The 19130-nt window shown below is 45.4% G+C and overlaps 1 long non-coding RNA gene across 1 annotated transcript; it reads right to left on the minus strand.

Annotated features, from left to right (window-relative positions):
- Positions 1 to 16476: 16476 nt before the first annotated feature.
- On the minus strand, positions 16477 to 18866 carry LOC143820873 (uncharacterized). The gene is made up of 3 exons (XR_013225577.1): positions 18775 to 18866; positions 17360 to 17447; positions 16477 to 16549 (listed from the first exon to the last, which is right to left on the minus strand). It is a non-coding gene; the product is annotated as an uncharacterized LOC143820873 (long non-coding RNA).
- Positions 18867 to 19130: the final 264 nt, after the last annotated feature.

The following is a 19130-nucleotide window of genomic DNA, read 5'->3' on the forward strand; positions in this document are numbered from 1 at the left end:
ACGTGACAGGAAAATTGCCTGACACATGCATGAGGGAAGAAAATCAAATGTAGGCTGTACACAAATGCTAGGTTGGTTCCCCGTATTTGGTAAAGAGGGCTAGAAGTAGCATCTTACCATTTTCTCCTGTACCATCCCATCCTGCTGTCACTCAACAGAGATCAATCAACAATAGGAAACCACTGTGTATAGGCTATCAACAAATAAAAAGTCTAGTTGGTTGTTTTTTTTATTTTTGAATTTATATCCCACCACTCTCAGCAATGCTGGCCTGCAGTGGGTTACAGGTAAAACCACATCATACATCATACAATAAATATAAAATCTAATCCCCCAATTATTTAATCCCCAGCACGGTGGCAGGTAAAGCAATCTCAAAATCCCAACCTCCCGGAAGTCCCTGGCAGCTCACAACCTATATGTTTCTGGTAGCAACTAGTTGTAACCTCCGCAGCACCTGCTGTGGGGGAAGAAGTGGGGGGCAAGATCTTCCGGCTCTATCCTCAACCAAAAGCCTGTCAGAAGAGCTCCATCTTGCAGGCCCAGCAGAACCATGACAGTTTCAACAGGGCTCTCAGCTCTTCTGGAAGCTCATTCCACCAGGCTGGGGCCAGGACCCAAAAGGCCCTGGCCCTGGTTGAAGCCAATTGCAGCTCCTGCTGGCCAGGAACCACCAACAAATCCATACCCACAGAGTGCAAGACCCTGCAGCGGGCCTAGGGAGATAGGCAATCCCTCAGGTATGTGGGGCCCAGACTGTGGATGGCCTTAGAGGTAAGTACCAATACTTTGAACTTCATCTGGAACACCACTGGCAGCCAATGCAGCTGTTTCAGCACTGGCTGAATATGGGCCCTCCAAGATCTACCAATGAGGACCCTGGCAGCTGCATTTTGTACCAGCTGTAAGTTTTGGGTCAGGCTCAAGGGTAGGCCCACATAAAAGGAGTTACAGAAGTCTAGCCTGGAGGTGACAATCGCATGGATCGCTGTAGTCAGGTGTTGTGGGGACAGATAGGGTGTTAGTGGTTGCACTTGGTGAGGATTTGTTGATAGCATATACACAGTAGTTTCATATTTGTGATTTGTCATAACACTGTGTCGCCTGTATATATTTGTGACTCACCACAGATAAACAGACCTTGCCTAACCTGATATGTACTCAGTAAGGCTTTCTGGCGACAGTGAACGTTAGCAGTCCCAAAAGTTCAGCCCTGGAGGCCCCTTTGGGGCTGTTTCCTCCAATGGCCAGGAAGAACGATCCAAGCCCCTGTGATGCATCAGTACGTTCACTGCTTCTCCTTCTTGTTTCCTTTACTGATATCCACCTTTCTCCTCCATTGGAGCCCAAAGCTGCTTGCATCATTCTCGACGCCTTTCGTTTTATCTTCACGACACCCCTGTGAGGTAGGTTGGTGTGACTGTCCCGAGGTTACACTATGAACTTCCATTAACCAAGTGGGGATCTGAAACTGGGTTTTCCAGATCCTGGTCTGATGCTTTAACCCCTGTGCCACACTGACTCTTGTGTAGCTTTTCTCACCACGCTGCCCCAAGCAGTGGCTTGCCCAGAGAAAACACTCCGCTCATGTCAGGGACAGCTGTTGAAATGAAAGGAAACTCATTTTGCAGAGGCCCCCTCTTCATATTATAGAATCATAGAATCATAGAATCATAGAATCCTAGAGTTGGAAGGGGCCATACAGGGTCCAACCCCCTGCTCAACGCAGGATCAGCCCAAAGCATCCTAAAGCATCCAAGAAAAGTGTGTATCCAACCTTTGCTTGAAGACTGGCAGTGAGGGGGAGCTCACCACCTCCTTAGGCAGCCTATTCCACTGCTGAACTACTCTGACTGTGAAATTTTTTTTCCTGATATCTAGCCTATATCGTTGTACTTGAAGTTTAAACCCATTACTGCGTGTCCTCTCCTCTGCAGCCAGCAGAAACAGCATCCTGCCCTCCTCCACGTGACAACCTTTCAAATACTTAAAGAGGGCTATCATGTCCCCTCTCAACCTCCTTTTCTCCAGGCTGAACATTCCCAAGTCCCTCAACCTGTCTTCATAGGGCTTGGTCCCTTGGATATTCTTCATCCTCTCGGCGAACAACAAAAAGAGACATAGACGCCGTAGTCTCCTCGGCAAGACGCTCTCCTTTCCCGTGCAAAGAAGCACTTGCCGGGTTTACTCGAACGGCTCTCGAATCCCTGAAACACGTCAAGCAGCGAAGTTTCCTCTGGCTGTCTGAGCATGACGTTGATTTATGGCCAGTCCTCTGGTCGAACCGCTGTAATTTTGTGAAATGATAGCAGTATTGATTCTAGGAAGAGTTTCACTTTTCTGAAACTACTGGACCCGAGGAGCGAAATGAAGCCTTGAAGTGAACAATAAAGCTTCCCACTCTATCAATTTCATAGCTTTGCTCCCTAGCTTTGCTTAACAAGTTGCCCGTCTCCCACCCTGCATGCCTTTTCTCTGTCTCACTGACTCGGGGCCTTCGCTGTGGCCAACGAACAGAACCTATTGAACGTACCTGTGAACCTTGAGAAGCTATTCCAGGCACGGACATTATTCTGCATTAAAGTCAGAGTGGGAAATGGCCTGCCAAGAATGTCAGGATCATTCAAGGCCTCTGTGTCCTTTGGGACATTTCGTTGCTCTTAATCCTGATCTTGAGAAATACTGAGGCATGGAACGGGGAGGTTTCTTTCAGCAGAATGAGCATTGCATTTCCTACTTGTGCATTTATTATACTTACGCCCTGTTGTTCCTTGGGAAAACTGGAATGGTTTCTTCACGTTGTGGTAGCTTTTGATTCTCTTAGTGCTTCATCCATTTAGTGCTATCTGCTCATTCATGAGGTTCTTCTTAGCTCTTCTAGACCATTTATGCACTGGGAGCTTCACTGGCCCAGCTCCCGTGCAGGAACACAAATCGGGGGCAGATGAGGAGCACTAGGCCAAATGCTTCCTATGTGGGTGCAGGAAGAGGTGGGGCAACCTGCCATGATTAAAACTTCAGCCTGCAGCCTGGCATGAAACCTCCAGTGCGTAAACGGTCCTAAAGAGGCATGTAAATTTGAATTGTGGGCGTCTTGGGGATATAAAGATGCTTTTCAATCAGAACTCTGGATGGACACATTCTAAGGATGGTGGACTTGGTTTGAACGCACATTCTCTGCCCTGAAGATAGATGTGGGGGGGATGCTGTGGATGTGCACTATTATAGTTGGTAGGCATGTTTTTACTAACTATTAGTCCCCCTTTCGGGTCTTTATTCTGTGTATCTGTACAGTGGTAAACACACAGTTGTTGTCATGAAATGTCAGGAAGAAGCCCCGGGGCGGCTTTTTAGTTGAAAAGATATCACCAGAATATTGTTCCTAGAGAACAAAGAGAGGATAAGAGCCACTTTAAAGGAAATGCCTAATCATCTCAATGTCGCTGTCTCATTCTTTTTAGGGCAGGCCTGTGCTGCAAATTGATATTTAAACGGGTTGAACAGGCCCAGTCTCAAGAATTCTGAGAACTACGGTTCTCTAAAGGAGGTTAGGGATTTCTGATGAAAAATTCTCAGCTCCTATCCAAAATGAATTCATCAAACTGTGATTCAAGGGCCTGAGCTCGAGCCCAGCTCCTGGAGAATCTGTATTTCACACAAATGCTGATAAGACAAAGATTTAAGATCCTTGCCCCAGGAAAAACTTCTGTTTTTTTATTTCCTGTTTTGTAATATTGAGCTTAATGAAGAGTACTGGAGAACGTAATTGCTTGCACACTTGTGTCATTTTGGATGGTCCAACCAGAAGGTATTTTGGATTCTGTAAGTCAGTCACACCTGCAGCTGATGCCGCAGCATTGCCAATTATAGCCTATATTCTTTACTGATGCAATGAAGAACAGAGAAGCATGTAATATTTCAGAGATAATAATACGCACCATTCCACTACTTAGATGATAGGAATGGCTCTGAACATGCACATCTGCCTACCCTGCTATTTATGGTCAAAGGGGATACACTTAATGTGACATGTAATAAAGTAATAAAGAGGTACCAGTGCTGAAATTTTTTTTTAATTAAAAAAGCCAGGTGATATTTTGTTTCGTTGCTTATTACTGTGACTGCCTGGCTGCTGTGACAGTTCAGCATATATTACCATATTCATGTCGGAAAAGTCTTAAACCTATGTCTTGCTTCTCCCAAATCGGGCAAACGTGATAATGTTCGCACCACCCGCACGATGGAAAATATCACTTGCAAAAAGTCTAGAAGATTACGCTTATTTCCACTGACAGGTTACAGTAAACTATTTTCATAGAGAGAGATTTTAATCACTCCCAAGATTCTGTCAATTATGGGAGTCCAGCAGGCCAATTGACATCAATTGGTTTAAGAAGCAGAAGGAGAGTTGGTTCTTATATGCTGCTTTTCTCTACTCGAAGGAGGCTCAAAGCAGCTTACAATCACCTTCCCTTTCCTCTCCCCACAACAGACACCCTGTGAGGTGGGTGAGGCTGAGAGAGCCCTGATATCACTGCTCAGTCAGAGCAGTTTTCTCAGTGCTGTGGCGAGCCCAAGGTCAGATTAGAAGTCCACACTCCTAACCAAGCTGGCTCTCTCTTTAAGCATATCTAACTCTGTGGGTTTTAGTGAGGCTAGGCAGACAGGACAATTGGACTGTATCTCTGAAACGACTGTCATGTTAATATATTTTCTAGATGTAAACCATCCTGGGCCCTCAGGAAAGGTGGTATATAAACAAATACATAAATATAAAATAAAAATAAATAAATGTAAATACATGCATATATTCACTGGGGGGGGGGGGCAGGGGATCTACACAGATGGCCTCTCCCTCTTCTTTCTTTAAAACGACCATGCAGACAAATTAGAATGTGATGTTACTTCGTTTGCCAAACATCCCTTGATTTTTAATGGACCTGAGTCTGTCTTCCATGGACTAGTAAGCAGCCATTCTTGTTTTGGGCCAGAACAATGTAAGCTTTTCATAAAGTCTTCTTCTATTCTCAAAAAGAAGCAAAAAGACACCCCCCCCCCTTGATTGCTTCCTTGAGGATGACAGCAGCTGTACTCCTTAAGGAGGGTCTTCCCCACTGATGCCCTTCATCAACAAAGTACTTCTGCCTCCAGCAGGTGGGCTCCCTCCCACCACAGAAGAAGCCATGTCCTAGTGGGGACAAAGTCACAAAACGTGTTAATTGCTGACAAATGAGGCTGTTGTCATGGTGAATATCAAAGAGAGGCCTTGTCCTGAATGGCACATGGAGAAACTTGATCAGCATCAGGATCGCGAGGCGGAATTTATATAATTTTCCATTTGTGAAAGCAAATAAGAGTTTGCTTTTGACTGTCTTCTACATTTCATGTGTAAACCACATTATGACTCCGGTATGTCCTTGGCTTTTTAAAAAGAAAGCCTCAGTCATATATGTCATTCTGTCAACTATGCCAGCCGTCATTCCCCATTTAATGCCCTCTTGCTCAAGGATTTTCCTTTGCCACAAGGTAGAAAGACAAAACCATACAAATATTATACATATAAATATGCTGCACATGACACACCCTTTTGGAGTTTAGCTGTGTATTAAAGATGGGAAGTTGAATGATTTTGCTATACCACCATTAGTCACCATACATATGCCTGTCTGCTAACTAGTCACATTGCTACAGGGGCCAAAGATAGGCCTCCATCCTTGATAGGTGCCTTGAAGGATACGGGGGATTTGAAAGTCCACATTGCCACTCATACACGACAAAGAGAAGTGGGGATGAGGGAGGAAAGTGCCATCCAGTCACTGCTGACAAGGCAAGAGACATTCAGGGGTGAATTGCCACTCCCTGACACTGCCTAGCGATGCTGGTATCCCCTGGTGATCTCCCATCCAAATACTAACAGAGGCCGAACTTGCTGAGCTTCTGAAATCTGATGAGACAAGGCCAGGAGTGGGTACATACTAAATAATAATTATTATTATTTACATTTGTATACCACCATTCCCTATTTTTATATATACACATGCCTGCATCTACTATAATCCTACTTATATTTTAACACAACCATAACTTCTTGTGGTCAAAGAAGCTCCAGAGACCATTCATTACAATGGAGAGGTCAAATCCATATGGTCAGAGGAGGCTCACAGCACTATCCCTTCTAGTAAAGCAAATGAAGAAGCTCTGGATATCCTTTGGACGTTGAAGGGGAGGCAGCCTTTGGCTGAGTTATTTCTGAGGAACCCTCATCACCCACCCCTCCTGCCTTTAGTACTTATGACTGTGGCATCCAGTGGTTCAATCCTACCGCTCAAGACAGATGACTGCCTAACCTCCCCCTGACACCAACTCCACGTGATCTGCAGAGTAATTTAAGACACCACTGGATAAGGAGCCATGAGAAGCCTGCTGAAGGCATTCGTCATACCCCAGGGCTTAAAATAAAGCTGACAAAGCGCCTGGGAAGTGTCCTAACGCCTCCATTTCTTCATTCTTTCACCTGGCCCTCTTCTGTTTCCCCCCCCCCCCAGCCACTCCTGCAGCTTGTTTACGCATTGAGACCTACCAGAGATGTCAAGTGAAGATGGAAATGCTCATTAGTCATGACTGTCGAACAAGAGAGATAAGAGCAATCAATCGCATTAACAGCCAGAAAGGAAGAGCCGAGGACGGGGATGGGAAGGAAGTAATTGGCATTTCATTGATTATTGCCTTCCTTGTTAGATGAGGAATTCAGCAAAACAATTCTTCCATTCATGGAATTTTTCAGGCCCATCTGCCCAGTTGATACTTAGTGAAAAAGTTTTGAAAGTTCAACTCCTCCTCTCCCCCCCCCCCCCTTGTAAAGGACAGGCAAAACCTGCAGTGATGTTGAAGTCGGTAGTCCGTCTTTGTATGGTTAGGTGATGAGATTCAGGCTGGAATAACTTTCAAAAGAGCCTGTTTTGCAAACAGCGATTCAGTCAGTCAGTCCAATTTGTGTCCAAAGGGTCAAGCTATGACAAATGTGGTTTGAGGGTTGCTCCTGTTGCGAGGTGACATCACATTTCTAGAGGGCCCCAATATTGCAATCCTCATTTGTCAACCGCCTGGTCACCCATCCTCTCTGGGATGTGCAAAAGACCAGGAAATAAAACCAAGGAGCAAACCAGATAAGCCACTGAAAAGTCCATGAACGGATCTGGGCTTCCATTTCTAAATAGTAGCTGCTAGAGGTTCCCAATTTGGATCAAGGTTGCAGCACAGAGGGGAGGGCCTTGAAAAACAAATAAATAACTGTTGGTCTCCATACTGTTTGCAGGGGTAGTCAACCTGTGGCCCTCCAGATGTTCATGGACTACAATTTCCATGAGCCCCTGCCAGCAAATGCTGGCAGGGGCTCATGGGAATTGTAGTCCATGGACATCTGGAGGACCATGGGTTGACTACCCCTGCTTTAGACCAGCCAACTCAAAAGAGGTTGTTTCAGCTGGAAGCTAAACATACTACCCCCACCCCCAACAAACATGTCCTTCCCTCAGCCCACCCTATTCCAAAGCTATGTTTATAATCAAGAGTTTTTAGCAGGATGATTACGTCTGTCGGCATGGCAAACAGACAGACACTAATGAGTGGAAGAATAAATACAGGGAGGAAGATCTGTGTCTTCTGAACTGAAACAGCTAATTGAAATTGAAGGGGAGGGAAGGAAGGAAGCAAATACCCAGGCATAAGAAGCCTTGTAGAATAGAATTCTGGGGAGACAGAGTCAATTGAGCACGTCCTCTTGAGCTGCCCGACGTTCAACTCTGGAAGAAATAAATTCTTCCTCCCATTCCTCATGGATTCCTCCAATAGCTCGAACAAAAGATAAGTCAAATTTCTCCTGTGGAATAGTAGGGGCCATATTATTAAGCAGGTTGCCAAATTCTGTGCTCATGTGCTTAGCACACGGGAAAGACAACTTAAGCTCAAGTAAAGGTGTTTTAGAGGAATTTTACTACGCATTTTTTATAATGTACCTATCAATTATGCAATTTTAAATATTTAAAATTTTGTATTGGTTCCCTGATTATGTAATTTCTGCTGTGAAATGTTTTTTTGCCATCTGTTATATCTGGCCGCAGTGCTATATTAAATAAATTTGAATTTGAATAGAATCATAGAATCATAGAGTTGGAAGGGACCTCCAGTGTAATCTAGTCTAACCCCCTGCACAATGCAGGAATTCACAACTACCTTCCTACCCACAGTAATCCCAATTTTATGCCTAAGTGATTCTCCAGAATCCAGCCTGGCCTGGAGGAAATTCACCTACCATCCCACAGTGGCAATCAGCAATTCTCTGGGTATTCAAGGAAGGGTCACAAGAGAAAGACATCTCTTCCTGCCCACCCACTCACCATCTGCCTAAGTTCATAAAATCAGTACTTCTGTCAGATGACTATCCTGCCTCTGCTTAAAAACTTGCAAAGAAGGAGGACCCACCACCTCCCGAGGAAGCCTGTTCCACTGAGAAACTGCTCTAGCCATCTGAGAGTGATTTTGTCCCCTGGCTGTAGATTACTCAGCATGATAATGAATCTGGTCCTGGGAAATTATGGGTTTAAATTACTAAAATTATACTGAAATTATATGACAATTTTCTAAAATCTCAGTGCAGTCTTATGCAGAGTTAGTTCAGTCTAAATCCCTGGATTTTAATGAGATAATACTGGAGAAACCCTTCATAGGATTGCACTGTGTAAACCTGTTTCTGGTGGAAAGAGTGAAAGTGGTGTTTTCCTTCTTTGTACATCACAAGAGCACAAGATAGGGAGTGGTGATGATTATTTAGTTACTTTATCTATATTCTGCCTTTTATACCAAGACTCAAGGTGGATTACATGGTGTATATCAATTCACTCAATAGGATAATAAGCAATGTAATGGGACTAGGATTACAGCTGGACTGCTGCATAAAGTACTGGCTGCAGTAATGTGTATTTTTCCCACCAGCAGCACATGTATCACCGGCAAACCCTCCACACCCACCTCAGTTTCACACCATGATTGAGTCCTATTGTAAAGAAATGGGTTTATGCAGGCCAAAGATAGTTAATCCCCTTGCTAATCCTGTTTGTCTTGTTTCAATAAGATTTGTCAAATAATTTATTTCAGGTAGGTGGTTGTGTTATCTGGTGTAATGGGGGTTGACTCATAAAAGCTAATATCCTGGAAAAATTTTGTGGGTCTTTATTTTTTTATTTTTTCCATTTGTTTCCCGCCACTCGTGGAAATATTAAAGCTCTAAAGCCAGTCCCAATTACTAAAATTTAACCCCATCAACAGCATGAGGATCAAAGTCCAATTCCCATCCTCCCCAAAGTCCTGGCTGCACACAGGTACTGGCCTTGAAACTTAAGGTGCTACTGGTCTCAAAACTTTAAACAAAATCAAAATGGCTTAGATCCCCCGTAAAAGGTCCACAGGGGGTGGAGATGGGAGTTGCTGTTTCCCCCTAAGCCAGTGGTTCTCACCCTAGAGGTCGGGACCCCTTTGGGAGTCGAATGACCCTTTCATGGGGGTTGCAGCAGGGCAAGCAGCTTGGCTGGGGGGCCACCATCCACACAACAGCCTTGTGGGGTAGATTGAGATAGAGCGTTCGTCTGTCCGGAGCAGCAGAAAAGAGAAAGATTGGCATGGTGGGACAAGAGGCAGAACTGAACTGAGAAACCCCGGGAAAAAAAACAATTTATATATAATCATGAACAATGATTTTCATGCCTTTGGTCAGTTTCGGTTTAATTTCTGTGGAAGAACCCTTGCATAATGTTATGGTTGGGGGTCACCACAACATGAAGAACTGTATTAAAGGGTTGCAGCATTAGGAAGGTTGAGAGCCACTGTCCTAAGCCTTTCCTGGAGGCCCCCAACCCTCCAGAGTAGCATTCAGGGAGCTATCTAGGACTACAGCAGTAGGGGACAGATGTGGAAGTCACACTCCCCAGCTATGGAAATTAATCCACTGGCATACGTTTTAGGAAAGACCCAAGTTGCTAAATGTTGTTAAAATAAATTGTTTAGTTTGTGTGTGTATTTTTTTTTTTTTGCCATTTCATCTTAACAGTGTGTAAGAACATTATTCTGGACATTGCTGAATTTTGTCCCCAAAGAAAGTTCTAGTGTCTCCCAGTAAACTCAGAGGATAGTGCTGCAGGGGATGGGATGTGCCAGAGTCAGAAGGAAGCTCCGCATGGCTGTAAAGGAAGCAGGATCAGGATCAGCTTTTCCACCCAACATGCTGAGATGGGGAGCCGATCTCCCCCCAGGAAGGCAGAAGTGCTGACCGTACTTCTCCGCCTCCTTCTGCATTTGCTCTCTGGCAGTAATGCCCATGTACTCTGTCCATAAATATATTATTCCGTGTTCCTGCCAGCCCTAGACTAATGGGCCTAATGCTTCCTGAGGAGCAGCCCAAAGCAGCATTAGCTGCAGATGTTTGATTGATTTAAAACAAAGAGCCTGACCGCCGAGCGGCTCTATATGGTTTCTCTTCCTGTCATTTCGCCTGTAGGGTTATCGCTGAAATGCAATTAAGGTGCTTAAAAGTACATTTTCAGGAAGATGCGGGATTGATGATGATATCTGTGCCAATGGGTGCCTCCAAATGGTTAGCACTGCAGCGAACAAAGTCATGCCCCACCCAGAGCAGCCGCGCGAGAGGTCCACGGCACCCGCTTTAAAAATAATACAGGGCAGGATGTGAAATGCCCCTTCCCATTACTGAAGCCTCATATTAGATCTCCTTCGCCACTTAGATCTCTGCATCTCAACCTTTTGTTCATTTATCATTGAGCCAAACCTCTCTCTAATTAGCTGTTTACTCAGGAAGCTAATTGTCGTCGTCACTTCACTTTCCAGCTGCAGGGCTAATATTTACCCTCTGCACCCAACGTCCTCTTCATGGGCGAAGGATCCCGTGCAAGACATCCTCCTTTCCCAGCTTGGTTTGATTAACCGGCCCGGAGTATTAGACGCTTAGGGGCAGGCATTGTGGGGCTAACCCTACCCCAAACACACCGGATAAACTACTGCTGCTGTCCCCTCACCATCGGGGAGAAGCAGGGGGTCCTCTGACTTTGTTTGTGGCCGCACTCAGGAGAGAACACAGGCCGACGCTGAGAAAGAGAGAGGAAGAAACAATCAAGGTGAAATAGAAGATAACGTTTATCACCCAGGGCATGAGAAAAAAAAAAAGTAAAGCAGTTAGGAATGAAAAGTGGGCCAAGCGTGACCGGGTTTTTTTAAGCCAATGGCTTTTTGTTACCGTCCGATACTGGACTTTCCTGACAGGAACTTTCCTGACAGAGACCCCAAACAAAGATTCTAGGCCTTCCCTGAATTGGGACTATTGCGGGATTTCCTGTGTCTCAGCCTCACCCTGCCACTTTTCATCTATTAACAGAATCTACTGTTGGATGTTAGAGCCTCTTGTGGCGCAGAGTGGTAAGGCAGCAGACATGCAGTCTGAAGCTCTGCCCATGAGGCTGGGAGTTCATTCTCAGCAGCCGGCTCAAGGTTAACTCAGCCTTCCATCCTTCCGAGGTCGGTAAAATGAGTACCCAGCGTGGTAGAGTGGGCTGAGAGAGCTTTGAGAGAACTGCTCTGCGAGAGCAGCCTTCAGAGAACTGTGACTAGCCCCAGGTCACCCAGCTGGCTGCATGTGGAGGAGCTGGGAATCCAACCAGGTTCTCCAGGTCAGAGACTGCCGCATTTTAACCACTTCAACAATCTGCCTCTCAAAATAATGTGTGCCATAGGATAGAAGACATGCTACCAGTGCAGCAAAAGAACTTAAACGCTCCTCTATAATGTGGATAGGTGACACCTGATCTCAAATCTCTTCATCCTAAAAAAGATCAATTTGATCCCTGAGAGCATTTCAAAGGAAACTATTGCTTACTTAACCAAAGAGGGACTGGAGACAGATGTAACATTAGCCATCTACACGCAACCCTCTAGATGGATAGTCAACCAACTCCCCCTCGAAATCTACTACACGTTTGTCAGCATGACTGTAAGTTAAGTACAGTGGCCATGCAGTGTCCACATGGTGACTTGAATTTCCCCTGCTTCAATTGCATGTGGCCACCATTTCCCCCATCCTGCACTACCAGATGCTATAGTGATGTCAACTGATATACCACTTGTTACGGTCCTCTTGTGGTATGAGAGGAGGGATGGCCACTGTAGGGGGCTCAAGGAGGGAATGGGGTGTCCATGTGGTAGGACTTGAAAAGATCTGAGCTTTTTGGCTCAAGTTCTGAAAAAAGGTTTAGAAACATCTGCAGGAAAGCTGGTGAAAAGCTAGAAGGTGCACAAGGACATCACAATACTGTGTGAAAGCAGGACAACCCCCACCCCACCTCCAATATCTACATCCAAGCTGGACCAAAACACTGATGTGGAAGACTCCTCAGTGTGGCTAAAGTAGCAACATATTTTATGTAATGAAAACACAAACTCAACAGCAAGTTTTTGCACATTTTTCTTCTTTAGACATGTTAGGCTCCTTTCCAAAGAGGAACTTCTAAGAAGGAAGGGAAGATAACAGGGTTTTGAAATCTTGCCAGAAATCTCTCTTTCTCCCACTCTCACTGAACTGCTTATCTCTCCTGTGCCATTTGTTCTGCTGGCAGAGTGTGTGCTGCAATACTTTCACTAAAACGTCCTCCTGGTTTTCCATCTCCATCCTGCATCCTCTCGGAAAGAGCTGGCAAGCAGCCTCCGTTTTTCCTCATGGGCCTGGCATTGACTCCGCCTCTGCCTTGCTCTTCCTCTGTGTACTTCCCTGCCTCTTCCAGCAGGGTGAAGTGGTTATGGGTGGGAGACTAACCTGGAGAAGTGGGTTTGATTCCCTGCTCACCCACACGAGGCCTGCCGGGTGGCCTTGGGTGAGTCATGGTTCTCTCAGAACCCTCTCAGCCCCACCTACCTCACAAGGTGCCTGTGGTGGGGAGAAGAAGAGAAGATGATTATAAGCTGCTTTGAGACTCATTAGCAGGGTTACCAGACCCCCCCTGGTAGAGGGGGAACTTACCCCCCAAAAGAGGGAGATCTGTTTGATGTGCAGTTACATGTCTACATCACTGCCCACGTGACCTAGAAGTGATATCATCATACTTGGGACATTGGGGCGACACTCTGGTACTTGGGCAAAACTCTATGGTAGAAACCAAATCGACCATAGAGCTTTTTGCCCAAATACCAGAACATTCATTGTTATATGTCAGATTGACCACTCTGATGCTTGTGGTAAATCCATTCCATCACCCCCCCACACACACACACACACATACACACACGGGTTGCCTGGAAGGACCTGGCAACTCTACTCATTAGAACAGAGAAAAGGAGGTCATACAAATCAACTCTTCTTCTTCCTCAGTTCTCTAATTTGAATGCCCATTTGTTTTCATGGAAAAATAAAGAGAGAAGGAAATAAAATCATTAAACTTTCTTCAGCACTCCTCCAGAACTGGAACTGATGGCCTGATATTGTGGACAGACATTTTTGTGATGCCCCTTGATAATATGTATTTTCAGACAGATTTTCAAAGGAGTCGTTGAGAGCTTGCTTAAGTCAGATAAAAGAGAGGACACGAATGAGGAACAAGAAGATGGCTTTCCCTTAGGTGCTTCTCAGAATGTAGAAAAGTACACCTTCTGGTCTGATTCAGTGCTTACAGCATTACTCTGGACAATGGATTAAATCCAAAAGATCCTGAGGGTTCCACTTCAGATTTCACTGGGGCTTGGGCAGAGAAGATCCAAAGGTCCTTCTTGGACACATTTAGCGTTATATACAAATAATGACAGTAATTCTATTGTCTGTATTCCAAACGCTCCATATACAAAAAGATTTATGTCCCGCCACCGATGCCTTCTGAAATAAAACCATATTACATCTAATCATACAATCATAGAGTTCGAAGGTAGTTCCTGGGTCATCTAGTCCAACCCCCCCCCTCCCCTGCACTATGCAGGATATTCACAATCCTATCGCTCATCCACTGTAACCTGCTACCCCTTTGCCTTCACAGAATCAGCCTCTCTGTCAGATGGCTATCCAGCCTCTGTTTAAAAATTTCCAAAGATGGAGAACCCACCACCTCCCGAGGAAGCCTGTTCCACTGAGAAACCACTCTGTCAGGAACTTCTTAGATAGAATTTCTTTTGAATTAATTTCATCCCATTGGTTCTGGTCCGTCCCTCTGGGGCAAGTGAGAACAACTCTGCTCCATCCTTCATATGGCACCCTTTTAAACACTTGAAGATGGTTATCAGATCCCCTCTCAGTCGTCTCCTCTCCAGGCTAAAACAGACCAAGCTCCCCCAACCTTTCCTCATATATCTTGGTCTCCAAACTCCTCACCATCTTTGTTGCCCTCCTCTGGACACACTTTCCTGAATGCAGGACGTATAGGAAACACACTATTCTGAAAAGACATATTGTGATTTTAAAAATAAATGTCCAAGAAACTATAGCAATGGCATCAACAAATTTAGAATACTATGCCCCAGATCCCCCCTCCCCCAACATCACATTGCCCGTATTAATCATGAGCTGTTGGAGCTGTTCTAGATCCCTCCTCTTAAGTTTATTCACAAAGCTCTGCTTATATCGGCCATCATGGAAATCATGTGTCCAGATCTTCCAGCACTCCTCTGCTTCACGCCGAATACAGAACATGGGCCACTAAGAAACGGAGCAAATTGCTTAAACAAGAGAGACAAAAAGGAATGCTAGTGCTGGTTGTTGGTTATTAATAAATCATTATGCTCCTCAAATCTCTTGCTGGGAGATCGATTTTTAGGAGAGCACCGTGAATCTGCCTGAGCAGATAGATTCAGGAGCTGGAGCACAGCAGCCTTTGGAACGATGTTCCAGAAAGTCCGTAAGCTGACCCTTCCTTCAGCCTGCGAGCCCTTTGGCTGCTACATGACTATTTTTAGTGGAGGGGTCATGGGATTCTGGGGATGATTTGGAGGGAGCAGATGGAGCAGCAGCCACATCTCTCTCTCTCTCTCTCTCTCTCTCTCTCTCTCTCTCTCTCTCTCTGTCTCTCTCTCTCTCTCTCTCTCTCTCTCTATCTATCTATCTATCTATCTATCTATCTATCTATCTATCTATCTATCTATCTATCTATCTATCTATCTATCTATCTATCTGATTTGAATGCCGCCCTTCTGGCAAGCCGGCTCAGGGCGGTGAGCAACAGGATAAGGATCAGAATACAATTTAAAAACGACAACCTTAGGAACCAGTTAAAAACACATTCCATAAACTAGCAGCAACGTCACTTGATATAATCCTAGCACAGTCTCTGCTCAATGATGTTTCCGTGGGGTGTGTCTGTAAGGAGAGCCCATTGATGTTATAGGATCACTGGCCCCAACCAAACACTTGGCGGAAGGGCTCCGTTCTGCAGGCCCTAAGGAACTGCGCCAGCTTCCGCTTTGCTTCTGCAGACATATGTGCCCATTTGCGGCCATCAGACCTCAGGGATCACCCCAGCAGTTATTGGGGTAGGAACCATTTTAATGTTCATGGAGGTTAGTGAAACGGTGGAGGCCAAATGAGGAGTCCTTCTGGGGAATGGCAAGGTAAACAGCAGAGAGACTCAGCTGGTCCGGTGGTCTTTGCAAAGGGCAGTTAGCACTAGTGTTTCTGCAAGGATACTTACCTGTCCCTTTTCTAGGAGCATCCTCATGACCTTGTACTCCATATTGTCCTGCTTTTGTGATTCCCGCTGCTTCCCAGTACTCTTTTCCGAGCCTGGTGCCATGCAATCTTTTAAACAAGATCCCAGTAGAAGCGAGTTTCCATGGCATGAGAACTGGAAGGTGTGCATTTTTGCCAAATCCGCCCACATCAGTGCTGTTTTCCTCTCCACAGACCCCCCCTGCCCACAGCTGCCATTTTTTTTCAATTTCCAAGGTGCTAAATATCACCAAGGATGTATTTTGAAACAATTGGCTCCTGTATTACTTTTTTGTTATCAAAATGAACCAACATTTCAAAGTGTGTGGGGGAGCTTAAAACATCCAGTGGGTTGATTCCGCTTCCGCTTTTGCGATGTTCAAAATTATCTGATCCAGAGACATCTTGGTAAAAGGGAAAGCTATCTCAAATCAGTTCAACAGTCATCTTTTTGTACAGTCCTGATTTCATCACTTGTGCTGAATTTGCCAATGTGAGCCTTTATTCTGCAGAAGCTTGTTCAGCAGGTAATAAAATCCTGCTTTAGAACCATAGAGTTCCAGACCATAGAGAGTGGCCAGTGATTGTTTGGCACAAACAGTCAACTCCCCTTTCCTCAGAATAAAAAATGGCAAACAGGCTGGTGCCATGATGTCATTTCGGGGAGAGATCAGAAATTAAACCATAGTGTTTGGGGGTGATTCCTAGAGAGGTGTGACATCATTTCTGTGTTTTCCCCAGAAGTGACATCACATGATGGTAAGTGGCTGGCCCATGCACTGCCCCCTGGTCCTCCATTGGTCGCCAATCCTAGGTACAAAATATATGTTTGGGTAAGTATCTTGGTATTTGTGGCATGTCTGCTTTCTGCAGGGAGCAAACTAGTGTGTTTCCTATGTTTATTTCAATAATTCAGGACATTTTCTTGTATTGAAAAATTTATTTTATCGAAGTCATAAATAATACTTTCCGATGCTTTTCTCACAAAATTGAGGCAATAGCAACCCCAGTTACAAAACTTGTACTGAAATCAGCCTGTGATTTGAGAAGTCAGCATATTTTGAGACAGCCTTCTTATGCCAGCTCCTAGGAGCAGGAGTTTATTTATTCTCATTACAACCTTACAAGGTATATTAGGCTGAGCAAAAATCACTGGCCCCAGATCTCTCCGTGAACATCCATGGCTCAGGGAGGATTTAGCATCTGGGTCTTCCAGCTCCTAATCTGATATTGGAACAATTACATCACAATGGTTAAAAAATACAAACCCTGGTGACTGGTACGAGAAAGGGTTGCTAACCTTCAGAGGGAGCCTAGAGATCAAACCCCCTGGATGAAATGGTTGCTTTGGAAGGTGAGTTTGTAAGGTTGCCAACTCTGGGGTAGGAAATCCCTGGGGGCAATTTGGCATGGAGACCTGGGAGGGCAGGATTTGAAGAAGGTAAGAAACTCAGCAGAGCAAAAATGTCATAGAGTCGAACCCCCCCCCCCAGAAACACACACACACAAAGTAGTCATTTTCTCCAGGGGGTCTGATCTCTGTCATTTAAAGATCACTTGTAATTCCAGGTCTCCAGGACGTACCTGGAGGTTGATGATCCTAACTCTATGGCGTTATACCTTGCTGAGATCGCTCATCTCTCCCAAATCCATCTCCTCGGGATATACCTGTAGATCTCCAGGAATGTTCCAAACCAGGTTTGACAACCTAGTACCAAAACAAAGAAAATCAGCTTCAGACAGGGTCCCCATGCTCCTACTGAGGGCAGGACATCTCCTTCCCCCCACTTCTGTTGCCCACTGCAGCAGGAAGAAATCCCTGGGGACACAGGGTGTAATCAGCATCCCCAACACAATCCAAAAATGAAGTCATCACACCTGGTGACATTCCATCTTTCGCCCGAAACTATGGTTAAACTAGAATGTTTGGGGTGAATGCCCCCCACTGTGATGATGTCACTTCCAGGGGGCATCATTGCAAAACTGTCCAGGCCCTGATGAAGGTAGTGGGAAGTAGTGGGAGAACAATTTTAAAATGGCTGCCCAGTCAATTGCATAATGCCATCGTGAAGCATGATGTCACTTCCAGGTATTTCCCAGAAGTCATGTCATGCTCTTGCCTACGGTAGCCCCCATTCCCCCCTCCCAGTTCCCTGCTGTTGCCAGACTATTCCCTACAATACTAGTCATTGCGCAAGGAATCATAATTGCCACCCCCCCAAGATGCCTCCCCACCTACAGAGCCATATATGAGTGTGATGCTGGGCTGGAGCAAGACATGAAGTCCTAAGTATGCCAAATTTAAGAGGCCCTGTACTGTTTTGTTTTCCAAGTGAGGGGTTCTTCATAACCTGAGCCCCTGGTTGAAGGCATCTTTAGGGAGTGGACTCTGGCATCACATTCCTACTCAGCACAGTTTTGTATGCAGGCTCTCTGCCTCATTCAAAGAGAGGAGAAATGCCCAGATTCACAAAGATGCTCTCTCTTGCATCTCCTCCATACGCACACTTTTTTTGCCAGCCGTGTCAATAAACTGCAGGGCTTTCAGGACCCAGCAAGCCAGTACAGTTGTGGGTACAGAAAGAGCAATACTTGTGCCTTATGGGATGCCACTGGATTCCTTGATGCATCCAAAGCCGTGCAGAATGATATTTGCTCAGCCCTTCAAGCAGAAGATGGCTGAAGCAGCCGCTTTCCCCCACCGAGCATCAGCTGCCTACCGATGGCTGTCGAGCAGCCTGTTCGAGATTTCCCTGTTCTTTTTCAATGCAAAACAAAACAAAAGCGGCAAGACTCAGGGTAAGCAGCCAGTCAGGGGAGAGGCTGCTGCTAGCAAAAAAAAATAAAAAATACATTGCATCTTGCAAAAGTGAAGATTGCTGACATGACTGATTCCCCTCGCACCCCCCACCCTTTCCCATGAAAGCATTTTGCATTCTAGCCACTGTTACACAAGGTGAAAGTCAACAGCTATAATAGCATCATCTCCAAGTGTCCTCCCACCATTATGGAGTCGTTGAATGCTCGTTACTCACTTTAATAGCAAGGAGGGAGTGAAGTTATTTGTTACTTTGCAATAGCCTGCCTGCAAGCCAAACAAAGGGATCATTTCCTGCTTGCGGGCGAGGAGAAGGGAGGCCAAAGTACACAATGACAGGCGCTGGGAGTGCAGCGGATGGGGGCGCTGAGTGAAGGCGGGGCTCCACCTGCTGGCCACAGGTAGCAATGCTGATCCCAGCCGAACAAAGCAACATAAAACAGGCATAATGTTAGATGATGGTCTCAGGGCAGGGATGATTGCCGTAATTTGATCCTGAAATGAATCTTGGCCGTGTTCTATTTGTATGTGACTTCAGATCAATACAAAAGCACTCACTGTGTTTTTTGAGAG

This window comes from Paroedura picta, chromosome 11 (assembly GCF_049243985.1).
Source record: "Paroedura picta isolate Pp20150507F chromosome 11, Ppicta_v3.0, whole genome shotgun sequence".
Classification (NCBI taxonomy): Eukaryota; Metazoa; Chordata; class Lepidosauria; order Squamata; family Gekkonidae; genus Paroedura; species Paroedura picta.